At 44.6% G+C, this 10,204-nt stretch overlaps 1 protein-coding gene across 1 annotated transcript in view; it reads right to left on the bottom strand.

Annotated features, from left to right (window-relative positions):
• Positions 1–10,204, bottom strand: part of STK32A (serine/threonine kinase 32A) — a 114,956-nt gene that overhangs the window by 42,903 nt on the left and 61,849 nt on the right. The gene's annotated exons all lie outside the window — the stretch shown is intronic.

Genomic DNA, 10,204 nt, shown 5'->3' with positions numbered 1-10,204 from the left:
CCCCCCCCCCCCACTCTCCTTCCCACCTCTCTCAGCTGGGGGTGTACCCTCTTATATAACAAAGACAGTAATCATTTGGGAATGTTTGACTACTGATTTCACCACGCCCCAAGATCGACAGGCCCTCACACATCCTCCCCTCAGTTCTGCTGGATGAAGACGCACAGGCCTGTGCTCAGCTTGCTCTTCTGTGGGGTCCTGGCACCATCTCTCTGCTTGCGGGTCTCCTTCCTCAGACCAGCATGCCTGCCCTCCTCTGTACCAGCTTCTCCTCCCTTTCTGATGATGAGCAAGTCTCCTGAAATAAGACCTTCTTGACTCAAAGCCACTCCTACTTATTGTCCCATTCACAGTTTTTCTTCACAACAACCTCTCTGGATTGACTTGTCATGGGTGAGGAAACAGCTGTTTTTTCCTCTCCCCATTCCTGCCGGACTTCCATCCGCTCAACACCCTGAAATTGCTCTTGGTGTCACTCCAGGGCTGCTGATGATCTCCAGCCTGCCAAAGCTGATGGCCAAACTTTTATTTATCATGTCAGACTTCTCAGTGGATAGTCACTCATCCATCCTGATGTGCTTTATTCATGTGGTTCTCAAAAAGCCTGATAATCCTTATACTAGAGATCTTTCCTCATTCTTAATTGCTGGCATCTGTTTGGTTCAACCTTTAAATGTAGAGATTCTCCAGGGCTCAGTTTTATATATATATTAGATATACATTTATATCCATACAATACATATATATCCATATATAATATATGCTCATAATATATATATATATACATATATATATATATTCCTCAACTCTTACCCTAAAATTCTAGATTACGATAAAGACTTCTGGCTTGGTGTTTCTAGCTATTTGTCTGACAGTCATGATAAATACATGTCCGAAGGAAAATATTGACTATCCATCCACCTCCCACATAAACACCAAAACCCGCTTATTCCAAATTCCTTACCCTAGCATATGGCCTCCTAATTTTCTCATTGTAACAGTGAAAATCTTGAGATAATTCTTAATTCTCTTCTCTCTCAATCAATACACCAGCCCCCTAGCAGCTCCCAATAATGCTACCTTTAAAATATAGTTATTGAGGGCTTCCCTGGCAGTCTAACAGCTAAGTCTTACCCATGAGGACCTGGGGGTGGGCAGAGAAGGTAGAAGAATCACTCATGGTGTAACAGGTACAGGGTTCAGTTTGCAATGATGAAAACATTCTAGAGACAGAGAGTGGTAACCTAACGGACGTAGTCACGTGAAAATGGCTACAACAGTAAACTTTATGTTAGGTCTATTTTACTATGATAAACATGAATATATACTATAGTAACCATCTGCACTGCTACCACCATCATCTCTCAGTTGAAATATTACACTAGTCTTGTTTCTTCTTGCTTCTCTTATCCTGTGACAATCATTTTCCACAGAGCACCCAGGACTTCTCATTACACACATCTCCCTGGCTAACATCCTCCACTCCCTCCCAACTCACAGGGAAAACACCTGAATCATCACATCTCCGCCTTCCAGGCCTGTGCGCTCTGATCCTGCCAGCTCTGAGCTGCAGCCACCTTGCCCACTGCTGTCAAAGACCACACTCTGGCTGCACACTCTGCTTTATCTCCTCTCACAGATGCCCCTCGGCCTGCAGTCTTGCCCTCCTGGGCTTTCTCACGGCTGGCTGCTCCTCCTCAGAGTTCTTTCCTGATTTCCCACTCTGAGGGGCACCCACACCATCCTCCCTCTTCACCTCCAATGAGCCCCTGGTATTTTCTTTTTTTAAAGATATATGTATTTATGCATATAGAACTGGGGTACAGGCCAGAGGTCCAGGGGTGGTGAGAGGCTTTGCCAGAGACAGAGCCGGAAGCAGAACAGGCAGACAAACGAAGTACACTGCTGAGGGGAGCAGCGGGTGGGTTAGGAGAGGTCTGCCACTCCATGTGGGTCACCTACGGGGCAGGGATTGAACTGGCACTGAAGTGGCTGCAGCCAGCTTACAGCATCCTAATCCGTTGTGTCCCCAGGGAGGGCCCCTCCCCCTGCCGGTATTTTCATACTTATTTGTCTATTTTTTTCCCCACTACAGTGGACGTTCCAGAGAAAAGACTTCTTTTTCTGGATTGTTCCATGTTGTGGCTGCCAGGCTTATAAAAATGCCCCAAACACAATCAGTACTGAAGTAAATATTTGTCATCCCAATGAGTGGCTTCTTAAACTTATAGAATGTTAAGCTATGTTTTTCTTTTTTCTTCTAAAAAGAGAAACAAACAAAAAAACAAAAAACAAAAAAATAATGAACAAGCAACCAAGAAAAGAGACCCTCTGCCTATGCCAGAGGTCTGCATTTACTGTTGCCTAACTGGAAAACCAATCATTTCTGGGTAGTTTATCAGTGCAAAGAAGAGTATCAGAATGCTGAAGTGTTTTGTACACAGCTTCGGAAGGGGCTGCAGATTCTTGGGACTGGCAAGTGCAATCCTAAAGCCACACACATCCCATAGCTATTTTTTGTTGCATCTTGATGAGGAGATAGAAATGGCCATGCCATCTGGAAGAAGCAAATTCCTGCCGTGGGAACTATAAGTAGCATGAGGAAACCTGAATCTCCCTGTGGCAGGGCCCCTGGCCAATTTGATGTATCTACTGTTCTCACTTGAATTACTTTACAAGACATTGGGAACTTAATAGGCTAATTACATGCCTTCATGTGCCTAGCGGGGAATCAAGTGACTCCCTCTACAACCCGATAGGGGGTATTGTGAGAGCAGGGAGCAGCTCATCAGTGTATGCAAACCAGTGTCAGTTCCTTCCTGGCCCCCCAGTTCTGGTGTGTCCACAACTTGGGTGTGATTCTTTAAAAAAAAATTATGCATACAAGAACTGAGGCAGAGTCAGAGTTGTGGGGGGTGGGGAAGAGGGGTGTGAGAGGATTCCCCAGAGACAGAGCAGGGAGCAAAGCAAGCAGGTTGATTGAAATACACTGCTGAGGGGAGCAGCAGGTGAGACAGCAGAGGTCTGCTGTGCCATGTGGGTCAGCTCCCTGGCCAGGGATCGAACTAGTGCTGCAATGGCGGGTAATAGCTTCATAGTGCTGAGACTTATGCCACCAGGCAGGCTCCCAGTATGGTGTGGTTCTTTCTTCATTCCATGATGTTCTCTAAGATCAGGTCCTTTCCAAGTTCTTGAGAGGGAACGATATTACAGATATAATTCCAAAATTTACTGTTTAGGTTATCACCAAGGCAGTTTGTCACATAAATAGCAGCATGCTCCTGCAAACCCCAAAACAACGACAAAAGATGGAAGGGTGTGAGGGGGAATTGTGAATTAAAACACATAGTTTGCAACAGGAAAGGGGAAAATCTGCCTGGCCTGGGTTATTGTGGAGCAGACATAATCCTCCACCTCCTTCTCACCAGTTGGCTGCTTTTCATTTTATTTATTTATTTAAGATTTTATTTACTTATGCATACAAGAAGTGGGTACAGCCCAAAGATGGGGGGTTGGTGTGTGTGAGAGAGAATTCACCAGAGACAGAGTGGGGAGCAGAATAGGCAGATCACGTCAAATACACTGCTGAGGGAGCAGCGGGCAAGACAGAAGTCGCTGCACCATGTGGGTCAGCTCCCTGGATGGGAATCGAACCTGTGTTGCAGTGGCTGCAGATAGCTTCATAGAGTTGTGCTTTAACCCACTGTGCCACCAGGAAGGGTCTGCTTTTCATTTTGTGTTTTAAATTGAGGTATAATTGTCATAAACTTTAAATTCATTTCAAGTATATAACATAATGACTTGATGTTTATATTATTGCTGAGTGACCAAGACAATAAATCTAGTGAACATCCATCACCACACATGGTTATAGGCTATTATCTTGAGGTGAGAACTTTTCAAATGTACTCTTAGCAACTTCTAGCTGTTGCTTTTTTTTTGCCCCTCACCCCCTGGGTTCAATTCCAATTTTCCAGTTTATTCAAATATGAGTTACAGAAGGCATTGTGAGGAGGAAATCAAATAAAGGGACTTATGGCTTTCAGGAACTACAGTACACATTGCCAAATACATACGTGTGTTTCATATTCATATATATAAGTTGCATAAGCATTTTTAGTATAACTCACTTTACATGGATAACTTTGCTTTTCATCTGTCATCCCATTATACAGATCCAACTCCATTATATATTACTAAAAAATGTGATGGAAATAATAATTTTAACTTCCATGAAAATCCCTTTATGAGTTTGTATCTTTTCCCAACTTGATTTCAAGCTTTGTATCATCTCCCCCAGCCTCTGTCCTCAGTAGTCGGTGACCATTCAGCTTACAAGCCCACACAGCAAAACCAAAGCTAAACCCCAGTCCCAACACCTTCAGCAGCTGATCGGAGTACCCCCATGTCTTTGGTAGTGTGAGTAAATGTGAAAGGCTCATCAGATGAAAAGAGATTCTGATTCCTCAGTAGATGTTACAAAGCAACATTTAAGTCAAAATCTGAGAAAGAACTCCTTCATCATCCTAGACTACGGAGCTAACTCCACATCTTAGAATGTGACCTGAACATGTCAGACCATGGAAAAGCATCTGACAGCAGCCTGTGTGTGTGAAGAGAGAGCACACACCCCACCTGATCACACCTTTTAAAACACCTTTGAGCCCTAACCAGCTCCCATTCCCTCACAGTGCCTAGGTAAACTTAACATGTTACATTTTGTAAAATTTAAGGTAGACTTTGACATTTTGTCATTTTTAAAATTTATATATATTTGACATCATTCTTCCTTTGCATTCTTTCTCCTCTTGGGTGTTGTCCCCGTATAATTCCCACCACCAATTCACTTATGCTCCATCACCACAGTCACTGTGTAAGAACACAGTCCTGTTTTGATCCCTCTTCCCCCACTCCCCTGCTGAGTGCTTCTGATTAATAGTTACCTGTTAATTTTTATAAAAAATATTTATTTAGGGTCCTCCCTGGTGGCACAGTGGGTTAAAGCACAGCACTGAGAAGCTAAAGCCACTTCCGCTTGAGTTCGATTCCCTCCTGCCCCGGAGGTGACCACATGGCGTGGCAGACCTCTCCTGACCCGCCCGCTGCTCCCCTCAGCAGTGTACTTCGTCCATCTGCCTGTTTTGCTCCCCACTCTGTCTCTGGTGAAGCCTCTCGCCACCCCTGAGCCTCTGGCCTGTACCCCAGTTCTGTATGCACAAATAAATCTTTTAAAAAAATATTTATTTATTTTATGCATACAGAACTGGGGTACAGGCCAGAAGTGCAGAGGTGGTGAGAGACTTCACCAGAGAGAGTGGGGAGCAGAACAGGTCAACTGACGAAGGACACTAATGAGGGGAGCAGCGGGAGGGTCAGGAGAGGACTGCCACACTATGTGGGTCACCCCCCGGGTGGGGATCGAATTCATGCTGAAGTGGCTTTAACTTCTTAGTGCTGTGCTTTAATGTGCTGAGCCACCAGGGAGGGCCCTAATTTTGTTTTTTAACTTATTACTCTGTCATTTTGATACATTTATATGTTATCAGGCCACTGAAGCAACATTCAGCAGGTTACTGCGTGACAATACAATCATACTATAAACTAGATCTCTAGGATTATTTACTCTCTACAGTTGTAGGCCTTTAAAACACTGCCAATATTACTCTCCCAACCCACCCCCCACACCCTGGGAGGCACCATTTTAGTTTCTGATTTTCTGTACAGGTAGGACTTCTTTAGCTCTCACATATAAATAATATCACCCACAATTAGTCTTGTCTGATTTAGTGCTCTTAGCTCAGTGGCTCAAGGACCAACTAGCCCTTCAGGATTCTCCTAGTGGAGACTTCCTGAAAACCAGTTCTCTTCATTGATGTGGGGGACCAGTGGAAAGCAGCGATGCCCACATTTTACCCTTAAAGAACAGAGACTTGGGACATTGCCCTGACCTCAGTCACACAGCTCATGTGTGATAGAGGTGGAATTCAATTGGTTGTCTTAAGTAGAATGACAACAAGGTTCTCAACACCAGCCACACCTTTCTAATCGACAGTAGCTGCCTGTGTTGATGAGGCATCCATGCACACAGGAAACAGTGCCGAGACTGGCCAGCCGCTCCTGCCCTGGACACAGGAAGAGGTGTTTATGGAAGTGGAAGCATCGTTTTTCAGACTGCCACGCTCCCTGTGAGGAGTGAGAAGGGCTGTGCTTCCATTTCAGCCCACGTTGTGACAGGCACCTGATGGGCCAATCCTTTTCCTCGGCCCTCCTTGGTGTCACATTGGGTTAGGACACAGCACTGCAAGCTGGCCGCAGTCGCTTCAGTGCGAGTTCAATCCCCAGCCCCGGAGGTGACCCACGCAGCACAGCAGACCTCTTTTGACCTGCCCGTTCCTCCCCTCAGCAGTGTACTTCATAGATCTGCCTGTTGTGCTCCCCACTCTGTCTCTGGTGAGTCTTCTCACTGGCCCTGCACCTCTGGCTTGTACCCTAGTTCTTTATGCATAAATTAATAAATCTTAAAAAAAAAACTGTTCCATAAACAACTCCATCTATAACTATTAGCCCACTTTTGTAGATGAAGGAGTAAGAGAGAGATGACTTGTCCAAGATGACATGAGAAGTAACTGACAGTCGAGATTATGACCAGAGATGAGGAAGCACAGTCTGAGCTTATATCTCACATGCTGAGAACTAACTTCCTCTAATGAGAGAGAAGATACTTACACAGCAAGGCAGCTGGCATGTCTTCAGTTGGGCCTGCAGCAAGTTTTGTATTTTTCATAGTTTCTACTGCATATTTGCAGATAGGATTTTAGTAAAGTCCTAACTTTCTTCCCACTGTTCCAGGAAGGTGCGCCCCACTGATTTCAAGCACGCAAATCCCCGACTGCATAATGCTTCAGGTGAGAAGTTTGACTGCATAGGCCATCTCCCAGTAATCTGAGATGGAAACTTTTAACCACCTGGCAATCTTCAGAGGCAGAATGCCTAGATGACAAGGCTCCCGGCCCTCCAGCTTAGCGCGCATCAGGGTTCACTGCTTACTATTATTTCCTTTCACATTCACATAGCTAGAAAGCGAGGTCACACGTCTGCCTTCTGCAGCCAGGGGAGCAAGGACACCTGAACCCCTCAGCCACAGAGACCAGCCTGAACTCAACTCGCCTGGCAGGCCTTAACTCAAACCCAGGAGCCTTTATATAAATACATGGAGATGTTCGAGGAAGGGAAGCCAAGTAAAGTAGGCGGAGCCAAGAGAAACACAACAGTTGGGGTCAATTGATCATAACAGATGAACTGTCCTGCAGGCTTTTCCTTTAACAAAGGGCACGAGCTTTCAACTAGAAATGACAAGTAATTTGCTCTGTTTCCACCCCAGCATGAAAGCATTCTCGTTAGCAGTAGGTAAAATATACTTAGCAAAGGAAATTAATTAACTCTCCCAGGCACCAAGAGAATTTTGGCAAATGAAGCTGAAAGAATAGCTGGATCATTCCAGAGTCAACTGTAGCTTCTTTTTGAGCAGGTGGTGTCTGCCTGTGTTGAGAGGAAGGTGATAGGGAGCACTTTCATGGCCACATAGTTTTAGAAGTCCCCAGAAAGTCACAGAATGTGACAGCTAGTGCACACCCTAGAATGTTGTGTTTTACTTTCTTATAGCAGAGGCCAACACTGATCATGTAGCATGTGCTGGAAATAATCATGAACATGATGTATTGCATGTATGATTGCCCCTAGTCCCATCTGTAACTTTTATAATATACACTGTGATTGGCTTGTAAATATGTATTGTTCCTTCTATTAATTATTTCACTTTGCATGTGGGTATTCTCTCTCTCTCTCTCTCTCTCTCTCTCTCTCTCTCACACACACACACACACACACACACACAGACCTAAGCTAGTGAGAGCTGTCCCACCCCACAGTGCCACAAAGCTGGTTATTGGTTTGGGGTGGGTTGTGATCCATCTTAAGTTGCTGAGTAGGAAAAAAATATTATGCTGTGTACTTCAGCGGAAGAAGCTTCCTTATCTCCTGGGGAAAGTTTCCAGAAGGAATGTGATCCCCTCAATTAAAAGGCATTACTATGGTGTGTGGGCAGTGGGTGGCTTGCCCGTAACCACTTGGAAGACCAAGCTGAGGATGAACTGACAACATGGAAAGCACAGAACAGAAAGAGGGAAACCAGGTAGTGGGTGATGATGTGGAGATGCTGGATCTGATCACCTGCCAGTTTGGCAAAACTGGAATTTTCCATTGTCATAATATAAATTCCCTTTATTGTTAATCTCATGGGAGTTCAATTTTCTGTTAAGACCAAAGTCACACTCAGTCATATACTTCTGAGATTCAGTTCCCTGAATCTGAAAATCAAGCACAGCATGACTGTCTACTTTATGGAGATATCAAGATGCATGTAAAATTGTTAGGATAGTATCTGGCACATAGGAATCGTGCACATAACTTTCAGAAAACATAGAACAAATAGGAAGGGTCCACTGTAGGAAGAGCTAAATGATGAGAAACTGAGGGTGGTGAATGAACAGTTGTCAGTAGCTATGTGCTGACCGTTGCATGGCAGGTATGTAGTCATGAAGTCAGATTCACACATTGCAACATGTACGAAACCAGAAACCCTTTAAATGCCTTATTCATTATCTTCTGACAACCTTATTAGTTAATACAATTCTACTTATTTCTTAGAGGTGGCCACAGACAGCTATGTAACTATGTCATTGTCACCCCACTGTGAGAAGTCAGGACTCCATGTTTAGCTGACACCAGCAGTGGTATCCAAAATACTTAGCAAGGAGCAAACACTGATGAGAACAGGGGCTAACTGGTAAGAATGGAGGTCATACAAAACTGACCGGTGAGTGCCAGTCAGTGTTGGCTAAATAAAACCTGTCTGTGGGCCCTCCCTGGTGGCGCAGTAGGTTAAAGCACAGCGCAAGAAGCTAAAGCCACTTCCACATGAGTTTGATCCCCGCCTGCCCCGGAGGTGACCACATGGCGAGGCAGACCTCTCCTGACCCGCCCGCTGCTCCCCTCGGCAGTGTACTTCGTCGATCTGCCTGTTCTGCTCCCTACTCTGTCTCTGGTGAATCCTCTCACCCTCCGCATCTCTGGCCTGTACCCCAGTTCTGTATGAATAAATAAATCTTTAAAAAAAAAAAACCCGTCTGACTAGAGCCCTCCCCAACACAGCCCCAGAGCCATGCACTAGCAGAACCACGACTGGTCAGAAGGAACTTTAGAAGGAAGAACTTCTGAATAATTCAACAAGTCCAAAATGAAACAAATGACTTGAGATAGTGAATGTCCCACTTTTGAAGTACTTAAAGGTTAGGGAACCACTTTGTAACTGGTGAATTGCAGAAGAAATTCTGCCTTTGGCAACCTAGGCACTGGGAAAAAAAATATCTGCCCATCACAAGTTCAAAAAGAGGCTAATTTCCAAACTGTGTAGAGTTTGCACAATTCAACACTAAAGAAGAATCTCATCGATACTTGGGCAAAAGGCCTAAACAGACACTTCTCCAAAAATAGATAGCTGGCCTCTAAGCACGTGGCAAAACATCCAGCAAGATGTCAGGGAGGGCCCTGGCTGGTGGTGCAACAGGTTAAAGCACAGCACCAAGAAGCTATCCGTATTTCCAGCCAGGGAGGTGACCCACATGGCTGTCAGACCACTCTGTCTCACCTGTTGCTCCCTGTCAGCAGTGTATTTCAGCTGATCTGCCTGTTCTGCTTCCCTCTGTCTCTGGTGAATCCTCTCACCCTCCCACCCCCCACACCTCTAGTCTGTACCCCAGTTCCTGTATGCATAAATATGCATCTTTAAAAACAACAACAACAACAAAATGTCAGGGAAATGCAAGTCAAAGCCACATTGAGAAACCACCTCACACAGTGTGAATGTTACATATCAAAACGACTGGAAACAAGTGACGAGTGTGTGGAGAAAAGGAACACTGATTCACGCTTGGTAGGAATGTAAATTGGCGCAGTCTTTATGGGAAATAGTACCATAAAAACTTAAAAATGGAAATAACATTGATCCCACAATACTACTCCTAGACATTTGTCTAAGGATATGAAAACATGAATACAAAGAGATTTATGCTTTTTTATGTTTATAGCCGCATTATTCATAATAACTAAGATGTGGCATCGACAATAATGTTCATCCAATGATGAT

This window comes from Condylura cristata, unplaced genomic scaffold (genome assembly GCF_000260355.1).
Source record: "Condylura cristata isolate star-nosed mole 26May11 unplaced genomic scaffold, ConCri1.0 scaffold00021, whole genome shotgun sequence".
Taxonomy (NCBI): Eukaryota; Metazoa; Chordata; class Mammalia; order Eulipotyphla; family Talpidae; genus Condylura; species Condylura cristata.
The sequence above is the reverse complement of the archived record's forward strand: the minus strand, read 5'-3'. Positions and strand labels throughout refer to the sequence as shown.